The following is a 20,711-nucleotide window of genomic DNA, read 5'->3' on the forward strand; positions in this document are numbered from 1 at the left end:
ATTTCAGTTATATCCAGCTTACTTACTAGCGAGAGTTCACAAAAAAGTGGCTCATTCAGATAAAAAATATGTACACTCTGATTCTTATAACAATAGTCAAAGTAATATCAACAGACTCCATGTACAGATACATTTATTTTTAGGTCATCCAGACATGGAGCTCATGTTTTGTTCCCTGAAGAAGCACAGGGCTGTTAGCACCAGCTCTCAGTAGACAGTAACTATTTCACTCTGACTGCGCGGGGCTTTTAGCACCAGTGTTAGTGCATTAGCTGTTATTTTCAATGAGGCTGATTTGTATAGAGAAGGGTGTGAATGCGTAATGGCTGATTTAAATGTTAGCAAACAGCACTGGCACACAGAGACGCTATTTCCTCCACAGAGCAGTTTGTGGAGCATCTAAACCCTCACATTATCTCTGTGAGTTTGATTGTGTCTTTTTGTTTAATTTGCACAAGTTTAATGTGTGCAAGAGCTGCACACTCCTGTTAAAAGTTAACAGGGCTATGAGGTGTTATTGTGTGTTATGCACTTCGTTGAAATGTGCTGCAGATTTTGTACACACACTTCTGCATATTTCTTAATGTGGAGAAGTGTTGCCTTTGAGAAAAGAATAAGAACAAACATTCACAGACTAAGCACTCTGTATCTCCACCTTCTGCAGTAAGAGAGAATAAAGGCCCCAGTTTATATTCCAGGATTGACTGTACTTGGGCATTCTGTAACTCAGTTGCAGGCTCTTCAAAGCTAATATTATGATTATGATGATTATAGAGTCTTCATTCAGGTCACAATGCTGCACTGAAACACATGCTCATTTATTATGTAATTAGGGTCTGTTATTCATTTGATATTTGCTTATAACATTTTAATGGTTTGAAATAATTGCACATGAAAGCTTGACAAATCCAAAACAAATATTATAGTACACTGTGTACGGAGGAGCTAATCTGTGTTACTACAGGGAAATACCACGACTCTACTACTGAAAGACTTAATGGTCTATGAAGGCTCAGAAGTCAAAGTCCACACTGAATTTCATTTGTATTGAATTCCAAGAGAATGTGCAGAAGGAACCAGTTAATGCACGTCTACATGGCTGTCGTGTGAGTATAAGGAGCTGAGCTTATAAGAGGATGTCATTTAGATTGTTTTTTAAATCACTCCCCACCCATAATGCAACAGAACTTTAAAAAGACTTGTGGTGATAATAGGTCCACATCTTCTGAACTGAATTTCCTCAGCTTTTAGCTCTTAAGTGTTCCATTAAAATATTTGTAATATTTGTAATCTCCAAACCTTAATTAGATAACCCCGAAGACTTCAGACTAATCAAAGTCAGAGAGGGTGATGACAGTGTCCTAACACTTTGTTTTGCAGGTGTTTGTGTCAGAAAAGTCAGCCCTTGTTTCTGCCTCCTACTCATGCTGGTTGGGCGCAGGCAGAGCGGGAGAGCTTGAGTCCCTGATGTTACGTAATGTGACGAGATATTGGGAAAAAGAAGTGAGTTTTGAGAAGTGCAACTAAAAGTGACGTTTCCTCTGAATCTGCACTCTTATGTCTTCTCAGACATAGAAAAACAATTACTAACTTTCTCAGCAGCTATTTTCAGACAAAGTCATGTAATAACGTAAAAAACTTAACCTCCAAGTTTCACTTTAAATGATGTAACTTGAAATATAATGTTACGTTGTAGGACCACAAGACTTACAGAATTGAAATAGTAAAATATTATTCATTTTGGGGTTTTGAAAAATGATGAACCAGATCCTCAGTGGATCCTCTGTTGATCCCCATCAAAGAATAAAGTTGTTTTAACAAGAAACACGGTACATAACTCTCCTGAACACCCTATTTAACAATCTATTTTGGAGGATTATTTTATTGGTTTTTAAATCTCATAATGATCTTTCTTATTTATCACATTTGCTTTTATCATATGAGCCTGTGAGAGCCCTCAGGTCTTCAGGTAGTGGACTTTTAATGGTACCAAAAGCTAGAACAAAGACTCACGGTGAGGCAGCTTTCTATCATTATGACCCATGCCTGTGGAACAACCTACTTGAAGATCTGAGGGCTGCACAGAGTATCAATATTTTTAAAAGCAAACTCAAGATCCACCTTTTTAGTCCCTCTTTTAACTGAGTTGTATTCTTAATCATTTATTTATTTATTATCTAGTTCAAATTGTAGTCCCTTTTTTTAAGTATATCACCTTAGTTTCTTTTACTGGTTTAATCTTGTAGTGTTTTATTATCTTGGTAATTTATTTTATTTTGGTGAGCTTAATTTCCTGAGTTGAGTTTCAGCATCTTATTTTACCTCCAGTGTTTCCTCAGGTTGTTCAGAAACTTCTTTTTTATTTTCCATTTAATTATTGGGAGATGAGCTGACAGACACCTGAATTACTTGTTTTGTGTGATTTTTATAATTTTATCCGCCAGACACCAGAATTTCCCGCTTCGGGGATGAATAAAATACATTCTATTCTATTCTTTTCTATTCTATTCTATTTATTTTATTTTTACCATTATTATTATTATTTTTGCATATATTGTATTGTGGGTGGGTTGGGATTAGGATGGGGGTCTTTTTATTTTCTAAAGTATATTTAATTTATTCTATTTTAAGTTTTTTTTTACATACAGCACTTTGTGTTACAATGTCATTGTATGAAAAGTGCTTTACAAATAAAGTCTGATAAAGTCTGATAAAACGCCACCAGACTCCATTAACAAAGCATACGTTTTACAGCCAAGAACACAGGAGTCGCTAATCGTCAGTGCCCCTGATTGGTTGGCTTCTTTGTCATATGCTCCTGTTGTGATGGCTATGAGCTAACGATTTAAACACTTGAGTCAGACAATAACACAAACAGAGCATGGCAGCTGTAGACAAGTACCCTCTCTGTTCTGCAAAGTAAAATTGCTGTTTTTCTCAATGGAATCTTGTGGGTTTCAAAAGGAAAATGTAATGTCTGTTTGTGGTTGAAAAAAACAGGATCTGACACTTCAAAAGAGCTCTTTCACAGTGAGGATCATATCTTTATGTTGTCAGAAACCTAGAATGATAATCAGAGCCTGTCAGAGGGAAACACAAGCACATTTAGTAGACGCACTTCAATTAGAGACAATAGAGTGTGCTGAATGTGTTCTGCAGCTGCAGGCTGAAGCAATGAAGCACAATGAACTGGAGCAATTCCAAAACTTGTTTAGACCAAAATGTTTTGTGAGATGGATCCCAAGTTGAGTTAAAAAAATCCTTAAAGACTGGATCTTGAGAGTCTTGCGTATAGGACGCTCTGGAGTTCCCCTGTAAGTTTCTCTAGAAGTTGGAGTCCTGCTACGCCGTTTACCTGTTGGCCCACCTGTGTGCCAGTGTGTTTATCTGAGAGCTGTTTGGCTGATTCAGTGGACCCAGTTTCCAAGTGTAATCCTGCCTCACTGACCGAGTGAACTGCCTTCAAACTCAACCTGCTGTGTCCTGGCGTGAGCTTTTGGATCTCGTTACCTGTGCCCTGTCACTGAAACCCTCACAGCCAATCTGGTTTGATTTCACTAACAATAGGTCAACACGTGCACCATGCATGAAAAGTTGAACACTGCAATTCAAAACGTTTACGTGCAAGGCGGCTGAAGGAGATTCATTCTCTCAGGTCTACTGCTGCTGAGGAAAAACAACTAGTGGCTAATAGTGAATATTAAAACTGCATTATACTTCACTGTAAGTGCTGCTGTTAGAGGAGTAGGTTCTTTAAGGGGGAATTTAAGACTGCAACAACACAACCACGGATTTCATATTGTTGTAAACATACAAACACGAGTCTTTATTATAAACGTCAATGTGTGACGGGAGTGTTCAGAGTTAATTCATATAAATGCACTGAATGTGTGCATGCAGGAATGATGCTACGTTAGCAGAAAGGAGGAAACCTTTACATATGAAACCTTCTGCTGACAGAAAGTGATAAACCGTTATCCAAGGAGTCATCACTGAACTCTCGCTTTACTGCTTTTTTCATCTTTTACAAGCTCATTTCATTTTTCAGCTCCTTGGTTACCCTGATTTATGGTTCCCATAGCTTTTATTGTTTCCTTTTTTTCAGAACACATTTTGTAGCCTTTTCAACTTTCAATCAAAGTGCAGGTGACAGGACGGAGTATCCAGCTAGTGTAACACATAGAGGAGAAAGAAACAACATACCAAGACAAAACTGGTATCTTTTAAGAAGCACACCAGTGCAAGAAACATTCATATACATAATATTTACTCGCCTCATTGTTCAGTCTCACAGAAGGACCCAGTGCATTCTTATAAAATAAAGCATGATTGGTATTCAAACAAGCAGTAAAGTACCGTAGGTGTAAGGCAAAATAAAGACAAAGTAAAGCAACACCTATAACAGTTTAATGAGGCAATCTTTTTCCAAAGCCTCATCTAAATTTAGGCTACATACGAATGCCATTCCTCTTGCTGGTTTTACATGAATTACTAGTCAGTTAAACAGTTCATTAATAATTGTACTATTGACGGCCCCAATGCCTATCATATGATGTGTCTAAGCTGTAACGCAGCTTCCCGCCACTAGCTGGGGCTGTAGCTCTTTTTAGTGGTGACTGCCATAATGCTGCAATGCTATGCTACCCTGATGTAAACAAGCACAGATGACAGATGGCAGCTTTTAGAAGTTTGTTTGTGTTTTGATCTGTGAAATGGAGATAAAGTTGGATGCAGGCTGTGTCTAGTTAAACTGGAATTTAACTACTCGACTGGAGCAGCACAGGCATGTAGACATTAACCTGTAATGAGGACTGAAGGCTGGTGGTGACTCTGTGACCTTTTCTTTAGCAGTGTTTAATACATTTTACTCCATTTTTTTGAGTGTTTTCTTACTTTTAGGTTAGTCAGAATTTAAATTTCCAATGAATCAATTAGAAAGCATCATGAATCATATCATACAGTGAATTGATTGTATTGTTGCATCACTGGACATGATACATTGAAGATATTATAAAAAAAAAAACATTGTGATTTGTTTTATATCGGCAGACAAACTCTACTACCAAGTTTAGCTGTACATCTGTGCTATTTGGTCCTTTAACACCCGACTAACCTCTCCCTTTTTTTCTGTTGCCTTTATTGATAGGACAGCTGAAGAGAGACAGAAAATGTGGAGGGTAGAGAGCGGGGGAGGCCGGGATTCGAGCCAGCGACCACTGCATTGAGGACTATGGCCTCTGTATGTGGTGCGTGCTTGCTAGTCCACCGGCGCCCCATCTGACTAACCTCTTTAACAAACCACATAGCAAACACTGATTGGACCTCATCATTTCACCATACGAACTATAATTGGTACATGTGACTGTGTTTCTGTCATATCAGAGCTCCTGGGATGGATTTATTGATCCAAGTTGATTGGTAGTGAAGTTACTTTGGCATGTAACAAGACTCCAGGGGAACAACAGGTAATCTGTGTGCAACTACAAGCATGTCTGCCTGTATTTTCATGCAAATGTAAACTTGCCAATACACACAGCCAGCAGCCTCATAAGCTAAATATAGCACCAGGTGGAGCAGCAATGGAGTCCTGGCTTTGACTGTGCTCATATCATGACTGAGTGATACTTCTTTTTCACACCATGACATCTGGATTGATAGGTTGAACACTTTTAATCCTACAGTTTAATTGTGTGCCGCAAAGCTGCAAACACCAGCAAAAAGGGAAAGTAAAATGGCTTATCTGAATAAGCAAAGGCGATCAGGTGACATCCCCTCAGGCAACATTTGTCATGAATCATCTGCTCGTGCAACTAGTCTTGTTCCGTTTCTATGTATGTACTTTTTACAGCAGGGAAGGAGTGCATCTGCACACAATTGCACATTTATTATTTAAAACAGATGGGACATGCTTGATTCTTGTTGATGTAAAAAAAATACCCAACACAATGCATTATGGATCTTATACATGAAATGCAGTCCCTCGTGGTTTAGCTAAACTGTGGGTACAGTATACATCAAACAGACCCTGCCTCAGTCAGACAGTTAGAAAGATGACTATCAAGATTTAGAGAAAGAGGCAGGTGGCAGCTGAAATCTGAAATGAGGGCAACGTTTAAATTTTATGTACCAGAAGTAATTAAATCCTCATAAATCACTGTGTATACTTGTACTGATTATAATAACAGGAGTTGCGTATTACCTAATGAGACGTCTTTGAAATGGTTTAATTGGAGGTACTCTGTAAGGGCCTTCTCTGCAGTTGTCCTCAAAGTGACATTTCTGCATACTAGACACGTACATAATAACATCATTCTGAAAAACCTCTTTAGATAATGTTTTTAAATGAACCATGTAAAGTCACTTTGGATTTACGCTGGAAGTAGTTTAAAGCAGGGTTCACACGACAAGATAATTAAGCTGATTTTAGGCCCATTGCCTCCATTCCAATGATTCTTTAAATGTTCTTTTGCCTCTTGCTAAAATGTTACTTATCCCTGTCCTATCATGATAGTGATAAGTAACATTATATACTAGGAAGGCGGTACAGATATGCCATACACCAAGGAGCCTACAGTGGGCTAGATAGAGGCCAGTCTGCAGGCAAACATGTAGCTGTCTAAATTACACTGAACCACACAAGATATCAAAACAGGAAGTTTCTGGCTGTTGAGTTGTCTTCAGAGGAAGAGAATTTTCCTCAGACAACTTTATAATTTAATAAATCTAAGCTAATAAGTCACTCAGATAATATCATCTCTCTCTTAATCTCCTCTTTCCCTCTTTCCAACTCCCACTCGGTTTCAGCAGATGTGTGTCTAACATGAGTCTGGTCCTGCTGGAGGTTTCTGCCTGTTAAAGGAAATTTGTCCTTGCCACTGTAACTTGCTAAATGTTGCAAAGTGCTCTGCTCATGGTGGATTAAGATGAGATCAGACTGAGTCCTGTCTGTAAGATGGGACTGGATCTTATCCTGTCTTGATGTTGGGTCTTTGTTAATAATAGAACATAGAGTACGGTCTAGACCTGCTCTGTTTGGAAAGAGTCTGAGGATAACATTTGTCGGGATTTGGCACTTTATAAATAAAGATTGACTGGTCGATTGATAGTTACATGTGTTTATTTAAATACCAGGGTTGATCTGACTTGTTTTGATGAATGCTAGATTATTTTATTTACGTATTAACCCTTTAATGAACAAAACAAAATTCAGCTATTCAACTACTGTAGTATTAAAGCTGGGGTTGGTAATCAGATTTAGATACACTTTTTGTCATACTGGTTAAAATGATCTTTATGTCCTGATGGCAATCATTACATGATGTGTTCCTAAAAAAGAGTGAAAAAAAAACTGCTATCTACAGCTGGAGTAAACCTGGGAAAACACCAACCAATCACCGTTTTTTGGCTCCCCAAATTTTAAACCAATCAAATCCCGTCCAGCCGTTCTGCCCGCCTCCTGCGAGTACATTTCCCCGGCGTGCACTCCTCCGAGTCCCCGTCTCCTGCCTCTACTTCCCCTGACTCTATTTACTGCCCCTCTCGCTCGTCCTCGGGCCTGTCCCCTCTGACCCGATGAGGTGCTTTGCTCAGGACTGTAGTCCGGATCAGAGTCTAAAAAGCTCTCACCAACAAGCAGAATAATTAATGACGTTCAGTAAGTCCTACAGAAAATATATATGTACTGTAGCGTCCGTCCGGACGCTGTAGTGATGACGAGCCGATTCGTGAACACGTTGAGCTTTAATAACCGGTCACTGTCGGCCGTGATCACGCCAACCAACAAAGCAACAATCAATGTTTGAATGAATGAAAAACTTCTCCTCTCCTCTCTCCCACTGGCACACTCTACACCTCTCTTGATGCCTTCACTGACCGTCAACACTGTAGGAATTAAGAACATCTACACTGAACACGTTTAACAAACAGTAGAGTTGTTACAGTATTACATGTGTTATAACTTTTCTCCTGATATCGTGTCACCGGTATAACTGGATAATGCTAGCATGATAGTTGTGAGTACTAACAGCAGCCATGTTTGTTTGTGTTTTCAACTTTCACTATGATAATGTTTTGATGAGGACCGGTTTTGAATCAGTCACCATCATATGGTCGAGAATCAGCGGCGCTCGTGCATGTGAGCGGGGGGGCGTCGTTTTGGAGGAGCTCCGAGGGAGGAGGGGAGGGGTTAGACGGAGTCATGAGGAAAAGCTACATTCAAATTCATGCTGGTTTTCCGAGACTACCAACCCTAGTTTTAAGACCATTTGAAACTTTTCTATGACTGACTTATTTGCTAAGATTTATTACATTTTAAAATTGTCAAATTAAACGATAATCAACTAATAATTATAATTTTACAGAAATAAAAACAGTTGAGGCCGTTCTGATTGATGCCATAAACCCAGACGGTGAAACTTGTCGTGGGTGGAATAAAAATTTGTTTCATAAAAAGGACAAAATCTCGTAGACTGGTGGAGGACTTGTAACAATGACGGGTTGCTAGGGGGCACAGGCATTGCAGCCTGCAGACACATCTGTTGAATTTTTAGAGGTCTTTAAAATTATCCAGAAACAACCTCAAAATAAAATCAAGCCAAATACTTAACAATTTTTTTCATGTGAAAGTTGAGTGAAATATGTTTGTGCTGTGGGATAATAAAGCCTTTTATAGCCTGGCCTACCAGAAGTCATAATGGGCTCTTATAATGGGAAAGATCTATTCAAACAGCTTTGGCCTTTCAAATTTCATTGTATACCGACTGTAAAAGTTTAAGGTCAACCCTAAGTAATGTATTTTGACCAAATTTATGTTTCAAACAAACTGGAAAATAAAAGCCAAATGAATATGATAAACACTGAGCCTGAAAACATCAATATGTTTGTCTTTGGTTTGCCTCTGATCCCACTCTAAGTCTTTCAGGACCGGGTATCTGCCGGTAATAAACAGGTATCAGCCGTGTTCTTCTCAGAAAGGTTCAGGCTTCAACTGGGATCATTGTCATTACTGATAAATCTACCCGTTGTTTTCTTGGTTAACTCTTGGGCTTATAAAACATCAACAGTATCAGGAGTCATGAGGCCTGTGCCAAATCCAGAGATGTTATGTCATGTGTTAATCACCCTCAAGTCCCTCTTTTCAACTAAATAAGTGTTTCAACAGAAAAAGAAGCACTGAATGAATGTGTTTTTGAGTTACCTACATTTAAAAAAAACCAGAGCGAGTGCTCCCCTGTCTTTAGAAAGCTGGAGCCGTCCATGACACACAAATAATTGGCAAATTCTAAGTATTAAACAGCAGGCCTCATAAAATGGAGGCTCCTGCAATAAACGGGATATGGTAATATCCAACTTTTTCAAAGCTTTGACGGACAAATTGCTTTTGTAATCTGTAGCCTGGTTTTATGTAATATGTTAAAATATGAATGAACACTTCCACTTCAGGTTCGGTGTAAAATGAATGACTAATGAATGACTTAAATCTCCATCTCTGAAACAATGCTGGAGGTAAAAGAACAGATGGGTATGCCATCAGAAAGAAGGACTGCACACTGCACTCCTCTGCTGCTCAGCACTTTGAAATGTACAACACCAGACAGAACAGGTTTAGACAGTCTCCTCATTTTTAAGTTGTGGCACAAATACAGTGCTGATGTGAAGTATGCAACCCAGACAGAACGTCTGAAACTGCTTTAGTTGTTTTACTGTCATAGATCTTGATTTAAGACCCTTAACACTCGGCACTGCAGGTCTTCTTCTTCATGGATCCTGCTCAGGTTGAAGATGTGCATAGTTAGCTGGAAGTGATTTGAGGTCATTACAATTATATAAGCTGCTGACTAAGATTTGTTCCCAAAGTATTAGATTAGATTATTTCTAGGAAAATGAGTAAACAAACCAGTTCAGTTGCTCTGCCCTACTTCTGGTATTTTTAAACCTGGGGCCCACTTTCACCTCAGGGAGAGAGCCTCAGTCTGCAGCCTTGACACAAGCTGTAAAGGCTGCACCATTATTTCTTGGTACAATTGGGACAAATAAATATATCTCTACTAACACGGCATGCTTTTGTCTGAAGCAATTGAAGATTGTTTTCTGACAGTGTTACATAAAGGATTTCTATGAAGAAAGGAGAAAACGCTCTTCCTGAACCCAGAAACAGCTGATACATCCTCAAAGCCAAGAGACTCCACCTGCAAACAGGCTCAAGGAAAATGCTCGTCCACTGATAGCTTGATTAGATAGTTTTTTGTTATATGTTACATAGACTGTATAACATGGAAGTAATCTCAGTGGCGTCACCCGCTGGTTTCAGAAGAGACGTTATGAACACCAATGATGGTAACACCATGTTGGACTTAATCATCGGCCAATAAAGGAGATATTTTATAAATATTTATTATCCCAATAATATTATTTTATCTGATAAAAACAACCAATAAAAGTTACTTTCATTTTCTCATTAATAAGCCAACACAATATGACACAGTGGCTGTATGAGACCCGAAGTATTCAGTCCTTAAGTTTAACACGAAAAATCTTTAAACAGTCCCTCCAGGATTTCTGTGATTTTTTTTTTTGTGATTGTTACGGCCCAAAAAGCCTGATTTTGCAATAGCTTTTTGAAAAAATTGCGGTGAAGGTTTCCCCCAAATAACATCTCAGGGGGAAGTAAATATACTAAATTACAGTTGTTTTTAGAAAACATTCTTGATGTGACCACTGTGACTGTATTTTGATTCTCTTGATTCACAGATGCCATGAAAGGGCTGTATTGCACATTTACAACAGTCCCTGAATGCACCTCGCAGTGACAGAGGCACTTGACAGTCAGTCAGTACACGGCACTCTGAAATGTATCTGCATCTTTCAACAAGGAGTTGATCAAAACTTACTAAATGTGTCTGATGTATCACCAAACTGGATTAAGCTGGCCGGAGCTGGTTCATAAAGCACACCTGCTGCAGGTAGGTGACCAAGTGAACACTGTGCCCTTCAAATAATAACTCTAGTATCCATAAATAAAAACGTTGTCATCGTCACTTGTCCTGCCTGCTGTCCTCTCTTTTCACCCGTTCTCCGTGCGTGGTTTGTTGTTGAAAAGTGCAGATCAAGTGAGGACTTACATTTATGTTCCAAGGAAGTGAAATTGATGACAAAACTGATGATGTACAGTACAGGGGCTGAGATTGAGGTAATTGGTCAAATTTGCGGGAAAGTTGCGGTGATTGTAAAAAATTGCAAAGCCGCGCAAAAATCTTGCTGATTGGTTGAATTTACCTTGATAGTTGCGATCGTGAAATCGCAACTTCCTGGAGGGACTGGATAAAGTCATCTGAAAAGTCTTCATCACAACAAAGATGGACTACAAAGGGGTCGTGGCCTCAGCTAGCATTAGCACCAAGTGGCAACCTCCAGTCTTAAAATATGAAGCCAATGCAGAAGTGTTAAAAACTTAAAAGTTCAATCTTAGAAGTTTTCTGTAGATAAGGACATGGCTGACTTAACTGACTGGCAGGAACACTGTAGCTGTTAACGAGGAGGCTTAAGGCCCGCCTCTTTACCTCATACTAACTTGACAGCAGTTAGGTTGAGTTCAGCATTTCCAATATGGCTCCCGCTGACGATTGGCTTCAAAACAGCACTTCAGGAACAGAAGGGTGACGTCACGGATACTACGTCCATTTATTATACAGTCTATACTTAGCACTAAAAAAGTATCAAGTGTCTACATCTTAGTCTTGATTACCCTCAGTGCTGCATAAACTTTATATTTTGAATACAAAATTATTAGTGATCTTAACGTTATCGGCCATTGGTTAAGATTATGACTTCCTTTGAGCTAATCTAGAAACACATAAACACATCAATTTGAGGTCATGGTATGATAGCTGAGCCAAAAACACACGGCTTTAATGCACCCACCTGTCAGTCGAAGCAACCACACCCCTAACTATGTTTAATTAAGCATAACTCATAGCCTACATATAATACAAATGAATGAGTCATTTAACATCAAGCCCTCTTTACATTTGTTACTATTAAAGAAGTGAGCTATGTAGTTAAAAAACATCTTTTTGTAAACATGTTTAATTCTGCTGTAAAGAATGGGCGCTTCAATATCAGAATTATTTTTCTTTAAAGCGACTTTGAGTATCAAGAAAAGCACTATACAAAATCTATCAATTATTGTTATTATTGTTATTGTTTTTATTATTATTATTATTATTATTATTATTATTATTATTATTATTATTATTATTATATGCATGGGCTCCAACCAGGATTTCTTTGCTTTGAATATGACCTCTAGTGGACGCTTAAAGAACTGCATTTTTTTTCACTTCCACATTGGCTTCTTTTTTCAACACCAGAGGCTGCCGCTTATTATTCCAAACTAACCATTAAAACCAAGACAAACTAACCATTCAGGGCAGCAGTAGACCATCAGATCTATTGTTCTGCATGGTTAAGATTGTGTTTTTGTAAATGGTGTCCAAGGGCTTTAAAGAAACAATGTAATGGCTGTTTCCAGCCTATGACAGCAGGGATGCTGTCCGTAGTCTGTATTCATTTCATCCATAGTCATTGTCACCCAAAAGTTTCTAAAAAGAGGGTCAAGGTTAAGTAATACAAAACAACTGTTTAAACTGGAGCAAAGATTAAACCACACCAAAGTGAGGGAGAAGTCCTCTGAGGACACGCCAACACGTTTGTAAGTACCTGTGTTAATAATGAGTATGGACTGTTCATGTTAACAGTCCTTAACTATGGACCACATGTTCACACCTGTACAGCCAATGTGTGGGTATGTTAAAATGATGTGTTGCATACTTGCTGGATTATTACGCCAAAAAGAAAGTATTGCTAAACCTTCTCAAGCCTCAAATGACTGCATGCATAAAAAGGATAAAGATGTTACAGAAATCTTGCTCTCTTTTAATAATTGACTGCTCTTTAATCAAATTACCACCTTGCACAAACCAATTATAGTGTTACATGTCATATACAAAGACATGTCAGACAGGCCGGGCTGAAATGTGTGTTTTGTACATACAATATCTGACTGAATCTGCTGAAATGATGGTCTCTGGTTTGTTTTCTAGGTTCAGATGTTACAGCTGTCCTCTCTGGGAGTCGAGACTTGTAAAACTGACAGACATATTGCAGGGGTGGGGCCTCCATCTAGATTTGAAAGCAGCCCAACAAGTTCCAACAAACGCATTAAAGGGGTAATTGTATTGAACATTCATGGCCAAAGCTTTCCAGCTATTAGATTGGAGCTGCAAACTCTGCCTTCCCTGAATGTACACATCATTTTTGGAAACACTTTGAAAATCCTGCTGTATGCGTCTTGCAGTTATACATATACACAGCATGCAGCGCTGTTGCAAAAATTTAGTCTGCTCTGCGAGTTCCCACAAAACAGCAGCAAACAGGCAGAGTGAGCGACCTTAAATACCCTCAGCTGAGGACTGATGCTGCCTTCAGTTGCTCCTTGGAAACTCCTTTTTTTGCATGAAGTGAATTTGAATTGTCATTCATTTCAGTGTTTGTAGTTTCAACACAAAAACTGCATCATGACTGTGTTAAAAGTATAATTTAGAAGCCAGTAATGCTCTTTTATTAACAGATTAACATGCTGTAATCCAATATTAAAACAAATCTGGGTGAATATTAAGCTAATCTTTTAATAAAAACACCACTGATGAGACAGTCAACTGGCTGATAATACTCTCAATACTTGCACTGAAATGACATGTTCATTATCACTGTATTATCTGTCTGTTGCTGTGTTTGACAAACATGCACAAATATGTATGACAATTCCCCCTTTAATGTCTCTAAGAAGTAAACATGCTGTTATTTAAATATTATGCATTACTAAAAATGCTGTCATAATTGTAATATCATCACACCTCCTCAATCAGGAATACAAAACCTCCCACAGTCACCTGGCTGGATCATCCATGCCGAAATATTATCACTCACGTTTCTTTTTTCTGACAGCCTTTGAAGGCATCATCTTGTGCTGTAATATGTTATCTATCATAAGCCCACTTCAAAATACGGCAAAACAAAAAGGACAGTTTATAATTATGTGTAAATAGGCCGGGCTAACTTTACACTCGCAAACAAATCTTTCCCCCGGGGTGATGCCTCATATTCCGCCAAATGAAGCATCAGCAAACAACTCTCAGGCGTCTGTTTGCGCTGTTGGCGATGACTGAAGTGAAATGATTAGAAGTCCAACCTTTAAGGTCACTAATGCACTGTGAAAGGATTGCTTATTTTGCATGCCAGATGTTGATCGGGTGCTTCAGTGAAGTTCATGTTGCCAAAGCGAAAGCAAAGGTTACACCAAAAAAGTGGGATGAAATACATGACACATATTTCATGCCACATGGGTGGATAATACTCCACCAGACGAGGAGCCTATAATAAGAAGCTGGTAGGATACCTGAGGCTATGAGAGGGACGATGACTTGGGCCCACGAACCAACTCCCCTCAAGTCTTCACAAAGCTAACCCGGGTACGTGCTGTCCTCTTCCCCTGACAGAACCTCGCTCCAAAAACCTGTAAATTTAGTACGCTCTACCTTCCTGCTGGAATAAACAACCCAGAATAAATATGTAAAAGCTACTACAGAGCTACAATAAAACAGTGTTCAATTCGGCGTTAGTAAAAAGCATCAGAAACTCAATTAAGTTTAAACTTTTTTCATCAATATTCCTAAATTCCTGCTATCTCATCCCGACAGAAAAACACCACCGTGGGCGTAAAGAAGCAGAGTTAACCAATAATAAAGTTAAAATATGTCAGAAATAAAGTGCAGCTTTCTGGATAATTTGTAAGCCGAAATGTCAAACAGACTCCAAAAATTCTGGAAATGTCTCAGTCATGTCCACTCAGGTGTGAACAGTCTGCAGAGAGCACAGACTACACTGAATCATCCAAATTGTCAATGTAGTTTGGTAAAGACTATTTCCCTCGCAGGACATAAATAACACACTGGTGATCATGTCTGAAGCGTGAACATTAATATGAACATTTTGCTCATGAAGTGCTACATACGGCCACCTTGCTGCCATACTGCCAAGCACCCAGTTTTGGAGAGGCTGTCATTGGTTACACTGTTGCCAAAAAAAATCCAAAATATGTTACATACCGCATATGCAAGACGAAGCTCGTATCCAAATATTATTCGGAGTCCCAGTGCCTGTGCATTCCTCCTGAACTGGAACCAGTGTGGATCTCCGTCGGCTAAACTGAACGGGACACAGCGCCAGGGTTTAACCTGAAATGACCCGCGCTGGTGCAAATCAGGCGAGAGCTCTGCGTGTGTGTCTGCGTGTGAGTCTGCGTGTGTGCGCACTGTATCTGTGTGAGGAGAGTGTACACGGCTTTCGGTAGTCTGCAAAAAAACTTCAACATGGAGCCGAAAACAAACCTCAAAAAGCGGCACACTAACCAAACAGACAATTGTAGCGCTCCGACTGATCGCTACGGGGAATCAGAGAGCTGATCCACGGGCAGGAACCGACCAAAATAAGCCTCGCCCTTATTACAAACTCCCAAGTTTTTTTCTCCCTTTTTCGATGGCGGTTGGCTGTTTTTACAGTAGGCCTGGTACATGCCGACAGGGCAGGAAACATACTGCTCTAACTTACTGAGTGTGTCTGCATGTGTGTGTGAAGGGGAGGCAGCAGGGTGACATGATTAAGGACCCTTTAGATCCAAGCTACATTATTCATTTAAAACATTTATTTAATAAGGTTGAAATCCTGTTTTATTTCTACATTTTATGCAAATTAAATATAAAAACATTTCACATATGTCATAAAATTAATCATCTTGAATTTAAAAGGTGACCTTGTGAGCCACCACTACCTTTTGTGCACATTCTACTTATTTAATTCCTTTATTTTTTATTTCATTCATCACTCTGGTGTTACTGATGTAATAAAAATAATCTATAAAGCCAGCTGCTCATACAGTTTCAGTGCCATCCGCTTGTAAAGCTCACCTCAACCTTCCTGATCATTTATGCATAAGCATCCTTGTATTTTCTGAAAGCTATACACCTGAAATAATAAGCTAATGTAATTCATTAAATTGAATTAATAATCGTTTTTCCTTTTTACATGAATTCATAGGGGTGCTTCTGGTGCATCAGGGGCGGTGTCCTGGGGGGGCGAAGAGGGGGTGCTGGATTGTTTATAGCAGGTGAACACAATAGAATAGAAAAGTTGAGATACAGCTTTCTAAATGGAAAACCCAAGCACCACAAATGATGTATAGTCTACTGAGAGCCAATAAATGAAAAGGGTATCCAAATGAAGCTCATTATTTAGGGAGACACAGCACATGACAGATTTTACTCTCAGCACAGAATGTAAATAGTATCAGTGCAACTCATTCCGACAGTCCTCTTCGTCATCCTCTGAATTTTCTTCCTTGTTTCACATCACTATGTCACTGCTGGTTAGTCAGCAGTCTGTTCACTTTTGTTTTTCGAATCTGACGAGAATCTGCAAGACTATAAAGTATATTTAAGGGCCTGTGTCCTCTGACAGCATTTTTATTTTTTGCACTGGTAGCACCCACATACTCTGTTTCAGAGTGCTTTTCACTGGCAAGCCCTAATGCAAGACTGTGGAAGTCATCCAACAGCAATTGTGTTTCCTTTTGATGTGGCGGTTAAGTCTGTTTGCTCTATATGCTTCATGTTTGCTTTTACCCAGGAAGGTAGTACAAATAAAAAATGTCAGTACATTTGAGAAAAATTGCAGACATGGCTTATAAAGTGGGAATGTGCTGCAACCTGAGGTCAGGGGGTAATTCACAAGTTACCAGGGGTAATACAGATACTAATCCCAGGCGAATAGTGCCATTATCTAGAAAATATGCACTGCCAGACACAAACTGCTGTTAGTGGACACAGGTCCTTATTGTCATCGTAACTCGCTTAACTTTGTCACACAGCTACTGTTAGGGGCTATGAGAGACCTTTTGGAAGCAAATTAAACACCATGCTTGCACATATTTTTTTAAAAATGCATTAATGTAGATTTGATATATTTAGAAAATGACCTCCTTACTATGAAAGTCTTAAAATTGGGAAAACAGCTTGAAAAAGTCTAACAAATAGTCATACAAGACCCTCCAGACTTGACGTCAGATTACACAGAAACACTTACATACGTTGATATACAAACTCCATTCGATCTGCAGAGTCCCTCTCTACTTTCAAAAGACAGCTAAAGACCCAGCTCTTTAGTTAGCACTATGGACTTAGCTAGACTGTCCTCCACTGTTGTCCCCAGTGGCAGATCATGTCTTCCAGCTACAGTTGACTCACACTGTCCTGCTCTACTCTGGGAATCTGTGTTCAGCTCTTGAGTGACCCAGCACTTGGTACTTAGGTCATTATTGTGATGATGTTAATTGTTGATGATGATAATGGAAAGTCTTAAATATTTTGGTTGCTTCATTGTAGATGTTCCTTATTTTATATATATATAAAAAAAAATCCTTATTTACTTTTGTGCATTGCCTTTACACTGCTTTGCAGTACCTGCACCCAAATGGACTTGAAGCACTTTGTTACTCGTACTGATCTTGTGTCCTCTTATCTAGATCTTTGCTTGTGTTGTTCTTGTTCTCGTATGTACGTTGCTTTGTATAAAAGCGTCTCCTAAATGACATTGTAACATTGTAACTTTTATCACGTCTTTCATGGCACATCAATCTTTTGTATTTCTAACTACAACATTTTTTTTTATTGTTTAAAGAGCATAAAAATGCATAATGTGACAATACACAAACAGACACAAAACACAAGAAGAACTACAAACATCATTGTAGAGTATGACAGAAGGAGATCACAGCCCTGGTTTGCATTAAGCCATTGTTTGAGATGGGTCTTATCAGTGGAGTATGTGGGGCACTTCCTTATTATATTATGGTAAAGATTAGATAAGTTACAAGCACTACAGTACAACAGGTTCTTTGTTCTGTCCTTGTTGTTTAGACATTATAACTTTGATCTCATAAAGAAGTCGGTACCAGACAGAGAAGTCAAAATAATGACCTCTGGGTGGTGAGATCATCTGAGGATAACGTGGATATGAGGATGAGTCTATACAGGATATAAACATCAGTCTACCCGTGCAACCTGACATACCCCTCCGACTTCTTCCCACATAAAGAACTGAACTGGCAGCTTTATGGAGGTAAATAATTAGTTGCAGCAATTCGTTAAATTTCATTGTAGCGCATATATTACCTTGGATAACCCAGAGTAGTTGCGTGGGCTTGTTTAGTTACCTTATTTCACCTTTGCTTCCATGTGCTGTATGTGTAACTTGGACGTTATCCAAGAGTGTAAGAGGGCAAGAGTTTCTCTTCTTTAATGTGTGTGTGGAGGTACCTTAAACTTATAATAAGGTCAGGTGCAAACACAATGAAAAGCCTACTTTAAATACCGTGGATTATCTACAGCTTCACTTCTAAAGAGGTTTCTAAGTTTGCTTATTTTAAATGATGCAATCTCACGACAGTGCTTCATCAAACGGAAGCATTCAAACAGTGATTTTGCTGAGGTTGGGATAAAGTATATCTTGTATTTCTTTGTCACTAGCAGCTGGTAAATGGGGGGACATTTCCAGTCAAAGAATGCTGTGTGTATGAGCCATAGATTGTCATAAGAATATTCAGGAAGAATGGGAGTGTGCAGAAAAATGGTCTTCGTTTTCCCAAATTGTAACACTGGAAATAAAACACCACACAAAAATCAAAGTTCAAAGTCTGTTTAATCAGAAACTGGTCGGTACACATGAGATCCAAAACAACACAGGCAGAGGTATCAAAAACGTGAGGCCAGTAAAATCACTAAGCAGGTCATAACACTAGAGGCTAACACGAGGACAGGATGCCCGAACACTGACACAGAGCTACAAGACAGACTGGCACAGTAGGTAGGGAACAGTTAGAATTAAAACATTATCCCTTTTGTCTTTTAACACCATAGCACCAAGGAAGGGAGTGAAGGAGTTAGGAAAAGACAGCTGCAATGTTTGGAGGATCCAACTGCTCTTGCACTTGGCAGATGTTACTGATGTCACATGAATCAGCTCTGTCAAAACCAGAGCCCAAGCTGAGTGGATGGACAGCTGGGCATGCTGAAGCTGTTCGCAAGGAGGCTAAAAGCCCACCTCATATCCCCCTCTATCTGCGTCTTGGTTGACATAAAGTTAGGTAGAGTCAGCATTTCCAAGGTGGCAACCGCTATCGTCGGAGTTCAAAACGCCTCTTCCGAAACCAGTGGGTGACTTCACAGAGACTACATCCATGGTTTAGACGGTCTATGTATCACAGTTTTGTCATTTCCGAACAACATCTTAAATTTCAGGATTAAACCTCAGTGAGAATTTTGAAACCAATAGAAGTTGATCTTGAGCCCTCCAGATCAGCCAGAACCTAACGCAGCGATTCCAGTGGAAGTTAAAACATTAACAAGAAGAGTAACCTATCAACTGCAGTGCTGTGACGAATCAGAGACGGACCAGCCCCGGATCCGGTAGAATTTGGCCATTATGTCACTTGTGTTGCAGGATGTCAAAAGTTGCAAGAAGGTGGACCATTGCAAGCGGTCAAAACTCTGGCTGAGCTTCAGTAAAAAAGGTGACACAGCAAAGTGCAACATGTGTGGCAAAGACGTCATGCAAGGAAAGAAGCAAGTCTACTATGAAGAAGCATTCACTTCAACAGTGTGAATTTTAAGGGTTGCATTGTATTGGATTTGCTGCGGTCACCTGTTCACAAAAACACTCAACCACAGCTGAAGCAGTGTCTCATCTCACTCATACAAACACAGTTGAGCTCCCGTTCGAATATATGTAGAAGTAAAAGAATCATGTCTACAAATATTTACAATATATTTTTGTTAGATAAGAGTTCAGAGAGCTCCCCTCTACCCAACAAAACCTACAAAGAGACTGTGCAGAAACTCAGTTCACATTAGAGATGAAGGGAAAGATGAAAGAGGAGAAAGTGGAAGAATGGCCCTAAATATGTTGTAATAACTTGAATATGGCAGATTTTCCTCATCAGTTTTTGCTGTTTAAGAGACTCTTAAATTGAACTATTTTCAAATCACTTTGCATTAGCCTGCTTCAGCGGAAAACACTGTAATGTGAATATATGGTGAATTGAGAGACAACTTTTCCCTTTGCCTTCCTGACATGTATTCCTTCCTGTCAGAGCAAAACTGTGAGTTTCACAGGAACCCCTCTCTCTTTGATTCTGAGGGAAATGACACCAAAGCCTGAGCTTACGGTTGATGTTTTTAAGTAGCTGTCAGATTTCCTGCATCTCAAATAAACCGGTTGTTCTCAGCATAATGTCAGATTGCCTATGAGAGAGTGCAGGAAGAAGAACAAAACGCAAAACAAGAAAACGCCACATGCAGCGTCTGTAACTCTTTCCCACCGACGCTGTACACATTCTGTTTACTCTGAGATGTTTTCTTTGTCGGAAAGTAAACACACCTTTATTTTATATGAAGTGTGCAGGTAAACACAAATAGGGCAGGGAGATAGAACTGTGACATGCCGAGCCAAAGGTTGACATGCAACACGTATTGTATAAGGCTGTTAGAACCTGTTTGTCACGAGTCTGCCTGTGAAAGAGGAAAAGTGTGTCATTAAACTGG

The 20,711-nt window shown here is 39.3% G+C and overlaps 1 protein-coding gene across 1 annotated transcript in view; it reads right to left on the minus strand.

Moving 5' to 3' along the window:
* Positions 1-15,558, minus strand: part of thrb (thyroid hormone receptor beta) — a 187,396-nt gene extending 171,838 nt beyond the window's left edge. Inside the window, exon 1 of the mRNA XM_034704717.1 lies at positions 15,165-15,558. The gene's annotated coding sequence lies outside the window, so the exon portion shown is untranslated. The remainder of the gene's footprint in view (positions 1-15,164) is intronic.
* Between the last annotated feature and the right edge of the window lie 5,153 nt (positions 15,559-20,711).

Source organism: Notolabrus celidotus, chromosome 16 (assembly GCF_009762535.1).
Source record: "Notolabrus celidotus isolate fNotCel1 chromosome 16, fNotCel1.pri, whole genome shotgun sequence".
NCBI classification, from domain to species: Eukaryota; Metazoa; Chordata; class Actinopteri; order Labriformes; family Labridae; genus Notolabrus; species Notolabrus celidotus.